This window comes from Monodelphis domestica, chromosome 4 (genome assembly GCF_027887165.1).
Source record: "Monodelphis domestica isolate mMonDom1 chromosome 4, mMonDom1.pri, whole genome shotgun sequence".
In the NCBI taxonomy this organism is placed as follows: Eukaryota; Metazoa; Chordata; class Mammalia; order Didelphimorphia; family Didelphidae; genus Monodelphis; species Monodelphis domestica.
Window position 1 is genome coordinate 38,280,676 of NC_077230.1, and position 12,592 is coordinate 38,293,267.

The 12,592-nt window shown below is 35.0% G+C and overlaps 1 protein-coding gene across 3 annotated transcripts in view; it reads left to right on the plus strand.

Moving 5' to 3' along the window:
- LOC103099266 (uncharacterized) overlaps positions 1-6,337 on the plus strand; it is a 142,444-nt gene extending 136,107 nt beyond the window's left edge. Inside the window, exons 1-4 of one of the 3 annotated variants that reach the window (XR_008911076.1) lie at positions 403-2,095; positions 2,191-4,135; positions 5,354-5,513; positions 6,103-6,337. The gene's annotated coding sequence lies outside the window, so the exon portion shown is untranslated. Of the gene's footprint in view, positions 1-402; positions 2,096-2,190; positions 4,136-5,353; positions 5,514-6,102 lie in introns of those variants that run through there. The other 2 variants (XR_008911077.1, XR_008911075.1) reach the window with 2 other exon arrangements.
- Positions 6,338-12,592: the final 6,255 nt, after the last annotated feature.

The window sequence follows — 12,592 nt, forward strand, 5'->3', positions numbered from 1 at the left end:
TTAGAGTAAGGTTCAAGTAATACTTGTCACCACCCTCATCCTTCCCTCCATAGTAATAGTATTACCTACCTCCTGTGCCATGTTAGATGATATAATTTACCCCATTTCCACTTCTCTTGTCCCATTTCTCTTTGTACAATCTTCTTTATCACTCCTAGTTTTTTAAAAATATTCTAAATAGCTTACTACAACAATCCCTGTATATATATATATATATATATATATATATATATATATATTTCTATTATGAGGATCATTTAAAGAGTTACAGATATATTTCCATATAGGAATATAAAAAATTTGACCATATTGAAACCCTTAAATTTTTTCTCTTATTTACTTCTTTATGCTCTTGAATTTTGCATCTAAACATCAAATTTTCTGTTAGGTGTTTTTTTTTCAGGAATGTGTGGAAACCTTCTATTTTATTAATTAGCCTTACTTTCCCCTGAAATAGTCTATTTTGATGGGTAGGTTATTATCCTTTCCCTGGGTCAATTCTCATTTTCCAGGAATTATTTTCTTCAGAAATTTTTTTCACTACTTTTTTCTTTTTGCCAATTCTGATTTTTTAAAAGAATTGGCGTCTTTCTCAAATATTTTGTGCCTCCATTACCACAATGTTGAATTTCTTTTCATTATGTTCTTGGATTTTTCTCATTAATTTTCTCAGTTTTTTGTTTTCTGGTCTTATTTTATTTTTAAAATACAATTTTTGTTTCTTTTTAAAATCTTTCTTTAGCTCTTTTAGGAGCTATTGTTGGATTTCTGTCCAATCTCCACTTTTCGTGGAGGCTTTTTGTAGTCATTGTCTTTTTCTGAATTTGTATCTTGAACTTCTCTGTCACCTTAGTAATTATATTTATGATTGGATTCTTTTGGTTTGCTCATTTTTTAGCATATTTCTTGACTATACCTTAGATTAGAGTTGGGCACAATCACCAGTTTTTGAGTTAATACTCAAATAATACAGTTTGCTAAGAAAAATAAAACTTGGAGGGTATTAAATTTGCTGACAGGCCACTTTGACTTTAAGCCTGTAACCCAAAAGTTTCTACCAAGCCCACCACACCCTGCTGCATGTAAGCATAAGACAATCAGGAGGTGGAGGTCTGCCTTTGAGGTATCTTATAATACAGAAGGTGGAGGTCTGCCCTTGGGGTACCTGCTAGGTGCAATGACTACATCAGTCTTGGGGCTGATGACTCCTAACATTAATAGGAAATTGTCAGCAAAAACAATTAACCTCTGACCTTTTATTGAGAGAACTTAGAAAGGTCAGTCATATAACTGATATTAGTTACCTCACATAGTGATGATTTCTGTACTTTCTAGCTTACTATGCACTTGCAGCATTAAGAACTGCCCATGTGAAAGATTTATTTTCACCCCACTTTAATTTCTATTGTATTTTCTCTCTTTAATATGGTACTATGTCATCAGATTTTCCTAAGACTTGGGGTCTTTAGTCTTGATCTTGACCACAGTCACCCTGCTTCCAGTAAACCTATTATTTTCTTGGAGACTGTATTGGTGTGATAATTTTTCACCACAAAATGTGAATTAAAACAACTCTGAGGTACCCACTACACATCTATTAGATTAGCAAATATGAAGTAAAGGAAAATAATAAATAATGTACAGTCTGGCATAATTGGGACACTAATGTCTTGCTGGGGGAGTTGCAAACTGATCCAACCATTCTGCAGGGCAATTTGGAATTATGCCCAGTAAGACCACTACTAGGTCTGAAATCCAAAGAGACTTAAAAAAATGGGAAAGGACATGGTTGTACAAAAATAGTTAAAGCTGCCCTTTTTGTGGTGGCAAAGAAATGGAAACTAAAGGGACATCCCTCAATTTGGGAATGGCTGAACAAATTGTGGCATATGATGGTGACAGAATACTATTGTGCTCTGACATAAACAGGAGGATGATCTCAGAAAGAGTTGGAAAGACCTACATTAATTGATGCACTGAAATGAACAGAACCAGGAAAACATTATAAACAGTAACAGCAATAGTGTGGAATGATCAAATTTGATAGACTTAGCTGCTCTCAGTGATACAATGATTCAGACAGCATTTTAGATAGGTAGCCACAAACACAGAAAAGATGTAGGATGACAGGGGATGGAAGAAATAAGTCAGGGGGTTTTGAGGATAAGCCTGAAATATGTTTCTTTGCAGGCAGTAGGGAAGGAGTCAGCAGACAGAGACTGAGAATAAGTCAGAGTGTGGGGACAGATTCCAGTTCCATTGTCATGTGGACCATTTCAACTATTTCAGGTCCTGAGCTCTGTGGCTCTCAGGCTCAGTAAGAATTCCATTATCTGCTTGTTTTCTTATTGGTGGTTTGGAAAGTGAAGCCTGACTTCAGATCTATACTCAAATGCATTTTCTCTCTTTTCTTTCCTGTCCAATTTGGATTTCTTATTTTTTTAATTTAATTTAATTTAATTTTATTTTTTTGGTTACAATACTCACTTTATTTCCCTCCCTCCTCTCCACCCACACTTCCCACAGCCAAGGCGCAATTTCATTGGCTATTACTTGTGTCCTTGATCAGAACCTATTTCAATAATGTTGTTTGCACTAGGATGTTCATTTAGAGTCTACATCCCCAACCATATCCCTTTGACCCATGGATTCAAGCAGTTGATTTTCTCCTGTGTTTTACTCCCACAGTGTTTCCTCTGGATGTGGATAGTGCTTTTTCTCATCCAAATTGGATTTCAGAATCTAAAACAAGGCTTACTTTGTGCATATTTCCCCCATACTTTTGTCACTTCTGTCATCCATGGTTGTGAATCTTTTTTTTTAATGTCCCCAGGATAAGGTCAGGAGTTGAATCAAAGGGATGTTAATAGTAGAAATTTCTGGGGCAACAAGGAAGGTGTTGGGTTCTTATGAATTCAACAGGAGCTCCTATTACAATTTTCCAAGTTAAAGAAATCCAGGGTACACCTGTGCATCCCTGCTCAACCTAGGTAACTTCCTTTTCAATTGCAAAGATTTTTATTGGTCTTTGACTCATCCTCATTTGCTAACATATGTAGGCAGAAAGTGATGGTGAATGCAAATATTCCATAACCTTGGGAATGGGTTCAAGCCTCTTATTCCTCATCACTTCTTTTATTGTCCTTTCAGGATTCATCAGGAATCCAGATTCTATCTAGGCTAACTGTCTTTCTACTGAGAGCCATGATCCCACTTAGTATGGGAATAGAGTGTATTGTTCCATCAGGCAAAGTGTTGCCGTCAAATAAAAAGAAAATAATAGCTAAGAGTGCCTGGTAATTCTCACTTAGATTCCTTGGTTCTTTAATGGCTCAGCTTAAGCACCAAGAGTACACTACCAAATGTTTCTTCATTCCTCAACTTCTTCCCTAGTAACTTCTTTCCTAGAATTACCCTGTATTTGTTTTTTAGTTCATCTTAGCATATATACATTATTTTTTGTTTAGTGGTATCAAATGCAAATGGAAATGGAAACCATGAAACAGTACATTAGAATCTGTAGACATCATGTTGACTTAGAGAATCCTCTAGTCATATTACCTATATTTCATTTTTTATATTCTGTTAACTAGTTACCAATTACATTTCAATCTTGTCTACCATGTCACTCTTTGGTGCGTGGCACTGTTTCACACCTCTGGACTAAGCCATGTCATTCCCCTAGAGGGCAGGAACTGGTTGCACTAATAAATATTTGTTGGTTGACTGGATTGATAGGTACAATTGGGTACATCCTTTTTGTTGCTAGGGAAGCTTGTTATGAAACGTAGGGAATGAAATTACATAAGTCTCAACTGAAAGAAAAAGAAGTCTGCATATCAAATGTAATGAAGGTAGTAAAATGGAAAGACAAGGTAGATCTGGGCTGAGGTATCTGTCAATTTTTGCTGGTGCTTTTTGAGTGCTGGCTAACGATTATAAGTTTTAAAGCAAATGAAAAGTTTATTCAGGATAAAGAATCTGTTGTTTCCTCATAGGGCCAAACACTCAGCCAATAAAAGATGATTACATCACAGAGCACTTATGATATGTCACATCACCAAGGTAACAGGAGGGATGGTGATAAACAAAGGGTGGAGCCTGGGGAGATCATTTCTGAAAAGAAAAAGATGAGGTAGGATGTGTTATGATTTAGAGGATGACAGTTGATAAATTGTGGAATTTTGTATTACATAGAAGTTTGCCATGGATTTTTTTTTTTTTTGGTGGTGGAATGGTTTACAATGAAATTGCTATTGAAATTTCTCTTAAAACTCTTAAGAAACTCATGATAATTTGCAATGGTGGCCCAAGATTATAGAATTCTAAAGGGGATCACTGAGATTTTGTCCAGTTTCAAAAGATTTAACTTTATTGAGGAATTTAAAAATATTATAAGATGCTATAGAAGGTTGTAGGGAAAGAAAATATGTCATGACCAATATCTTCTAATGTGTTTTCAGTTTCATATGATTTTCATCACGTTAGTAATTTATCTAATAAACAAATATAATAATGTCAATGGGGAATGAAGGGTTTGGATACATAATGGAAATTTCTCTTTTTTCTGTATGAATAGTTATACACATAAATACATCTATATATTTATGTAATTAATATACTACATATAAATGCAGGTCACATAGCTAATGTCTGAAGCTCCATCCATTACATCATCTAGCCATCCTACATTTATGCATACATTCATATTTCTTTCTACGTCCATATCTATGCTGATGTCTATGTCTATACACACATAACGCGCACACACACAGAAAAACTGTTCCCAGGGAATTTTGTTAGAGATCATTTTAATGTCACCAAGCAAGTGCCTTTTTATTTACTAAATTTCTGGATCATTAATTCTTTCACTTAACTATTCTGTTCCTTAATTTGTTCCTAAGTCTAATTTATAAGTCAGACCAGAAAAGGGGTTATTAATACCTGTGGTCAGTGCGTTTGCTTTCTTTTTAAATTTCTATGCCTGTATTTAAATATAATTAATTCCTTTGTAATACTTTCTATTTTGTTTTATGCATCTAATTTTTTTTTTCTTGGAAAAGGTCTTCACCACATTACTAAAGGAGATGATGACACAAAATAGGTTAAGAGTTTCTGGAATAAAAGATCACTAAGGTTCTTCCAAACTATAAATTTCTTGATCTATGCTGCTATAATTTTTTTCTGATTTCATAGGCACATTAATGGAACATATTTTCCATGTCTACCTTTTTCTTTACATATTATATACTTACTATTGTTACTCTATAATATTACATATTATAATAAATACTTTATACTACATTATTATATCTGAAAAGTTGGCCAACTTCAGCCTTTACTCTTTCTATAGTGATAAAGTAGAGAACAAGGAATACAAGATGAAAGCATGTGATAGATCTATTGTGAATTGACTGTATGTTCATCAAATGAGAGAACAAATGGAGCACTTTCAAAATCAGAAGAAGCAAAGCAATAAAGAAGTACTGAATTTTCTGGTGATAAACTAAGAAGTAAGAAATTTTTTGAAATGAATAAAACTTATTTCTTCAGATGTCTAAGTGCCTAGAGTATGAATACCTTCAGGAGAGTAAGGACCCTGGTATTCCTGTGAGAAGTACATAGGACATGTGGCATTGCTACAGCAATTTCCTCTGGCTCCCATATGGCAGTTGAAGCAAATTGAAAAAGGCAACAAGGTTTTTTGTTTTTTGGCAGGTTGTGTGTGAAAAATTAGAGTATAGTTCATACTTTTTAGTTGGTTTTGATCTCTAATATAACAGAGAAGGATAAAGGACAATAAGATTCTACCACACTGGAATTCTCTTGCCTTGCAGAAATTGGAAAAGGAAATAAGATGTTGAGGATGATAAAAGAACATAGCTAGGTTGAGGAAGACTGTCAGATGATATCCAGGTCTGAAAATGATTTTATTTTTGGACAATACAAAGGATAGACTTAATGCTGGAAAAACTCCATCCATTGTGCCTCATACCTCCTAACATAAACATTACTTGGGGTATATCTACATAGGATATTCCTTTAGAATTCCTCCCCCTTACATTAGACACACTACTGATTTTTTCATCTCAAATTTAACAGGAAAAAGCAAATATGAACACATGTGATACTTGAAGAAGAGAAATTTATTCTTGTGCAAGGAGCTTGATATCTTTTAATCTTCTCTGGAAAAAATGATGCAAAGAAGAGTCGAACAATTAGATTTATTTTTGCTTATTTCATATGTATACTATTCTTCAAGCATTTTTCTATTTTTGTAAAGTATCTTTTATTATAACAATAAAGGTTGAATATATATGAATATATAATATATATGAATATATAAATAAATATATAGAGAAATGAGATAACTATATAAGAATATAAGTGATTCCCAAATTAATAAATGATCAAAGGATATGAACATGAAATTCTCTGTCAAGAGTAATTAAAGCTATGGTTTTGCAAAAACTGCTCTAAATCACTGCAATTTAATATAAATTAATGCATATTATGCATTATTGTGCATGCAATTTATGCACAAAATGCACAAAATGCAAATTAAATTATCTGAGACACCACCCCACATCTATCAGATTAGCAGTTATGACTGAAAAGGAAAATAACAAAATTGTAGGGGATGTGGAAAGATTGAGACGCTAAAGCATAATTGTTGGAGTTGTGAAGTGATTGAATCATTCTGGAATGCAATCTGAATCCTATGCCCAAAGAGGTATAAAGCTATACCTACCCTTTGATGTAACAATATCAGTACTAGACTATGTATTCCAAAGAGATAAAAAACCAAATGGGTAAGGAATACACATTAAAAATATTTGAAGCAGCTTTTTGGGGAGGGACAAAGAATTCAAAAGTAAAGTGATATCCATCAATTCAGGAATGAGTGAGTAAGCTGTGGTATATGATCATAATGGAATACTATTTTGCTGACAGAATGACAAAAGGAAATCAGAAAAAATTGAAACAATGAAATTAGCAGAACAACATTGTATAAAGTGACAGGCATAATGTAAAAAACTGTGAATAACTTAGCTATTCTAAACAATACAATGATTCAAAACAATCCCAAATGGCTACTGATAAAAAAAAAAGCCATCTCCTTAGAAGGAAAAAAGATTGAGTCTAAATCTAGAAGAATGAAAAGATTTTTAACAAAATTTTTTTGTTCAAATATCCTTCACAAAAGTATTGACATGGGGAAACCTTTTAAATGATTACATATGTAAAATGTAAAGGAGCTTATTTACCATTTTATTAGCTGAGGGATGGGGTGAGGGAAGGAGACAATTCAAGATTCAAAATTATTTTTTAAATGTTGTAAATATTTAAATGTAATTGGAGAAAAATGCATACATATCGGGACTATACATAATCATTCTCAAAATTATCTTTACATAAAGACCTAAATAATTAGAAATAAATGTTAAATAAGTCCTCAGTAGCCTGAATCAATATCATGAAATACAAATAGTATCTAAGTTAATATACTTTGCTGCCATACTTAATAAACTATGAAAAGATTGCCTTACAATAGAGTTTAATAGAGTAAGAACACAATACAGTAATAAAAAGGTTAAGTATCTCATGAGACATAATAAAAAAAAAAGATTAAAATGAAGGAAAGGTAGTATGTATTCCACATCTCAAAGTACTCTACAAAGCAGACAATGTCTAAATTTTTTTGATGTAGTTTAAGAAATAGATCTCTAACTCTTAATAGTTGTGTGATTCTGGCAACATCACATAACTCTGTTTGTCTCTGTTTCTTCTGTAAAATAAGATGGAGAAGGAAATGGAAAACTACTCTTATTTTTGCTAAGAAAATCTGAAATTAGATCATAAAGATTCAGATACAACGAATCAACAAAAAATAAAAAGAAAGATCAATGATCAACTATGGAACAGTTTAGGTGTACAACATGCAGAATCAAATGGATCTTGTATGCAACTGTTTCATAAATTCAATGTCCTAAGAATACCAGAATCAGGAATTATTATTTTTTTAAATGCTGGAAAATTGGGAATGGATGGAGATGAGTTTTTGTACAAGTTGTCTTTAACTATTCATACATGAACACAGAAATTATCTATGGAGAGGCTTTAGGAGTTCTTTAACCTTGGGAGGAAAAAAATTGCATGTTCATTTTCAATAACAATAACATTTCAATAACAATTTTAAAAAATTCAGTAAAATAGCACATAGGTTAGTTTAAAGAAATCTATCATACAAAAATGGTTAAGAACAGATATAAGAGAAGATTGCAGCTTAGAAGCAGCATGAAGTTCAGACCTCTAGAAAACCCTTCCTTACCGATCACAGACTGCTCCTAGGAGACTGAAAATCAAACCTAACAACATGACAGAGCCAAGGATCCCTTCCGCTGGGCTCAATGCAAAAGATACACCCACCCAAAAAAAAAGCCAGAATCCAAGAACACTTGGGTTTAAGGGGAAGGTAGAAGGAAGGTCCCAGGACTCCTCACACACACACACATAGAGTGCTAAGCCTCCAGCAGCAGTGGGAACCTCTGGGCAGGCAAAGGCACTGGTCTGGAGGGTGTACCTTGAGGGCAGGTCTGTGCCAGGCTCAGAGCATCAAACACAGGAGGCAGGGAAGGAGCTGGATAGGGAGCACTGTTATAATTAAAATGGTTGGATGCCATAAACTGTAAGAAGTTAAAATAGTGGAAGATATAAATTGTAGTAGATATAAGAGTGGATGAGTAAGTTGTGACCGCAGAAAATATGTTTTCAATACAGTGTTTTGTTTTTAAATCAAATATAAGGTGGTCGCCAGGGAAATATTCCCAATTATTCAAATATACTCAAGTCAGCTGGGTTTTATAGAGATTTTAATTAATACAAATGAGGAATTAAGGAAAAGGAGAGAAAGCGAGAAAAGGGAGAATAATGAGAAAAGGATAGACCAGCCCAGGGCAGCCCTGGCCAACCCAGGCCTAAGCCCTTAAGAGAAAAATCTGTCAGTCCTTAATCACTCACCACAAGATCTGTACAAGCAAGGATTCTAGTGACACCAGGCTAGCATAATCCCAGCTTCCTTCCCGAACTCAGTCCTCAATCTGAAAATGACCATCTGAATGAATCTGAGCTCCTATTTGGTGATAGAAACTTCTAGGGAACAGGGGTTTTCCTTCAGATGACACCCATACTCCATTAATCTGTTTTGCTTTAAATTTTTGTTTCCACTTTTCCACTTCCTTTTCATTATATGAAAGTGATAAATTTAAATCATTAGTGGTTTTTAATGTTAAAATTAATTCAGGTCCTTCTATGCCTGCTAGCTTTGCAGCGGCATCTCCTAATTCATTTCCTCTAGAGACAGGGTCAGTGCCACCTGTATGGGAAGAGCCATGAACTACAGCTAGGGCTTCAGGAAGCTGTAGAGCAGGAAGAATATCATTTATAATTTCTGCATTAGCTATGGATTTTCCAGCAGAGGTTAAAAATCTTCTCTGGAGCCATAACATTCCAACTGAATGACAAATGCCAAAAGCATATCGAGAATCCATATAAATTGTTGCCTTTTTATCCTTGGTAATTATACAAGCGTGCTTCAGAGCTATGAGTCTGCTCCTTGAGCACTAACGTTAGAAGGTAGTGAAGCTGACGATTCAGTGGCAAATTCTGAGACTACGGCAGCTCCAGCGTAGCATATGCCATCCCTTATAAAAGAAGAAACATCAGTAAATAAAATCAGATCTGCATTGCCTAAGGGAGTGTCCAATAGATTATCTTGAGGCTTTTCTGCCATGGATAATAATTTTTCACAAGTGTGTAATGGTTCTTCTGAAGTTGGTAAATCTGGAAGGAAGGTGGCAGGGTTAAGAGTAGTACAATGTTTTAAGGTAATGTTTTTGCTATTTAATAAGTTATTTCATACCTTGTAATTCTCTGATCCGAGAAAGCCCGTGTTCTATGTTTTATCAACAATGTTTCTACCTCCCATGGGCAGATAATTGTTAATGGACATCCCAATACTAGATCAACAGTTTTTGTCACTAGTAAGGCTGTAGCAGCTACTCCTCTAAGACATGGTGGCGCTCCTGCTGTTACTGGGTCCAGTTGAGCAGAATAATAAGAATTGGGTGCTGAGAAGGTCTCAAAGTCTGAGTTAAAACACCAGAAGCTACTCCTCTTTGCTCATCCACATACAAAGTAAATGGCTTGTTGTAATCTGGTAAACCTTCCAGGTGGTCAACCCATGTTAGAATATTTTGTAACTGCTGGTCAGCTACACAAAATGAAAGTTTAATAATAAAATAATGGTATGTTTTAATCCTATAATCCATTTACCGAGAATGTTTTGTAATCAGAAAATTTTAAAAATATATGTTCTGGGGGATTTATTGTATAATATTTTTTCTTATTTATCCAGGGAAAGTCTCAACTCCTGTTTGTCTTAGTTTCCTCATTTGTAAAATAGGGATCTGAATAGAAGTCCCAGCAGTGTGAGGAACAAATGAGATAATAATAGTAAAGCACTTCACTCAATTCCTGGCATGTATTAAAAAGTATATAAATAATTCTTATTATTGTCATTACTATAATAGTGTGACAAATGAGGAATGGCTGAACCATTTCTGGCTTATAAATACAATGAAATAATGTAATGCCCTAAAATCAGTAAATATCAGGAATTGGAAACAACTTGATAAACTTTGATGTAAAGCAAATACTGCCCCCAAAATAACTCTACAAGAGGGAATTTAAAATTTTTTATCATCTGTCCTAGAATTGGGGCTAAGTATCAGTTCTAAGGTAGAAGAGCAGTAAGAGCTAAGTGACTTACTTTAGATCACATAGGAAGGAAGTGTCTAAAGCCAGATATGAAACCAGGTCCTCCCATCTCCAGACTTAGCTCATTATCCACTGAACCACCTAGGTGCCCCTGAGAATATATTTTCAAGAATTAAAAGGAAAACTCTATAAAGATAAATGGATGAGTAAAAAACAATAGGCAAGAAGAGAATATTAAAATATGTCATTTTTGAGAATGTTTATCTGACTTTGGTAATATATAAATTAATGTTCAAAATAAACAGGATAAAAAGACTAGAATCTCTAAGTATGATGCTTAATCTTTAGGTTACTAAGAGTGTTGAACCAAATTTTTTCAAATGGCCAATACAAAGGGGCAGCTGGGTAGCTCAGTGGATTGAGAACCAGTCCTAGAGATGGGAGGTCCTATGTTCAAATCTGGCCTCAGCCACTTCCTAACTGTGTGACCCTGGGCAAGTCACTTGACCCCCATTGCCTAGCCCTTACCACTCTTCTGTCTTGGAGCCAATACACAGTATTGACTCCAAGAAGGAAGGTAAGGGTTTAAAAAAATGGCCAATATATTTTATACTATTCACATGTAGTTATGGTATCCAGCTCTGATTTTATTTTTGATTTTTAGGGTTTTCTTGTACAAAGATACTGGAGTGGTTTGCTATTTCCTTCAACTCATTTGATAAGAATAAAACTGAGGTAAATAGGGCTGACTGACTTGCCTAAGATCACACAGCTAGTCTCTGATTTAACTGGATTTGAACTTAGAAAGATGAGGCCTCCCTGACTCTGGGCTTGGTACTCTATCCACTGGGCCACCTAACTACCCCTAATTGCCATTAGTATTTGAAATGTAAGGAGGAACAATAAAATATACCTCAGCCATTTACCTATGGTATAGTGATAGGAATTTCCAAAATAGGATAACAATGACAAGGGATGTTCCAATCAAGAGGATTGGGATGATGCTGTTTGTGCCCTCTCCCTTTCCACTAAGGAGTCTCTCTGGTTTTGATCTAAGCACATAATGACCAGCTTTAGCCTTGGAGAGACCTGAAAGGTCAAGCATTTATCTCACAGCCTTTGACTCTTTATTCCTCTACCCTGTGTCTCTAGAGAAAACTAAACAGGAAAATTTGGCCAAATAAGGAACTAGAAAGGTACTCAGTCTACTCTGTGAGACAGCCGCTTATTTCCTCTTTACAAAAGATGGGCTTAATAAATACAAGATCTGATTTCAATTCAGGATCTCTGGACCTCTGAAATTCATAATGTTGATTTTATGCAGAACACAACTTTAAGACTGATGTTTGATCATGTCTGAAGGGACAGGCAGTCAGAGGATTAGGTTCAAGTTTGCCTAATTGATCCCTAAAACCACAACCACATGGAAGAAACTGCCAAACCCTTAGGATGGTGAGGGCAGCCCATCCTCCTACTGCTCAAAAGAGAATTATTTGCCACATGCCCTAGAAAACCAAAGGAAGAGAACAAGCCAGAAGGAGCCTCTCCTTTTTAACAGATACAACACCCCACCACCACCTTCCTCTCTGACACATTGGGGAAAGGACCAAGGGACCATGCGCTGGTTCTCTGTGGGACTGAGCCACATATGTGGTCTAGAGGAAGTAGACAGGGAAGCTCTAAGAATGTTCCATCCCCATTACCATACCCATTGACATGAAAAGAGAGTCTGACAGGTAGACATAAATACATAAAAGCCTTTTAAGTGAAATTCATTGATCACATTTGTTTTAAATGCAAGCTTAGGTCTCTA